The sequence below is a fragment of the Vanessa atalanta genome, chromosome 23, assembly GCF_905147765.1.
Source record: "Vanessa atalanta chromosome 23, ilVanAtal1.2, whole genome shotgun sequence".
Lineage (NCBI taxonomy): Eukaryota > Metazoa > Arthropoda > Insecta > Lepidoptera > Nymphalidae > Vanessa > Vanessa atalanta.
This window is the reverse complement of record NC_061893.1, coordinates 8741431-8742288: the sequence shown is the minus strand read 5'-3', so window position 1 is coordinate 8742288 and position 858 is coordinate 8741431.

Below are 858 nucleotides of genomic sequence, written 5' to 3'. Positions count from 1 at the left end.
CCCTTTATATCCCTTGTGCCTGTCGTTACGCTGATTTCCTTTCGAACTGGAACACAACAATACTTAATATTGCTGCTTGGGGATAGAATATATAATGTAAAACCACCCAACCCAGACAGCCTCTTTTATGGTATAGTTGGCCTACCTGACGGAAAGTGACTACCACCGCCCATTGACATCTGCAACTCCGGGGGGTTTGCAGGTGCCGGCCTTTAAGAGATGTGTATGTGTATGGTTCGGAAAAACCGCCGGCGAAAGTTCCACGGAGTGTTTGCACAAAACCATTCCGCTAAGCTACTTTAATGTTTAATGTATAACTTACTCCAAGTCACCAACAGCCAATACCCATACAAAAGCCAGTTTCTATTCTGGTCCTTTAAGTTATTCATTGTCCCCATTCCAACTTAAGATTTTTAATAATTTTGAAAATAGTTTGTGCGTTGGAGCATGGTGGAATAACCTCCCAATTTAAAGATTAAATTTTAATTGAACAATGATCACAAATTTGGGTGTCTTCTCAAAAAAATTACCCTACTCTACAAATTTCATGGCCCTAGCTTAAATAGTTTATGCTCGGCGTTGATGAATCAGTCAGACAGTCAGGGGTCTTATTTATAAGTATAGATATACATATATACTCGTACATGTAAACGATAGTTTATGGGTGTAATTTATATTGTCGTAATAGTACTTCTTTCATAAATAATATCTAATTTGTCGAAACATTTACAGGTAGAGATATTCTACAGGCATTGGGACGCCATATTGTTCCAACTGAATATTTGAGGTCGGTTAAGTTTTTTAAATAAATAATTCAATTTAACAGCGACAAATAATTAACGAAAGTTTTAGAAACAA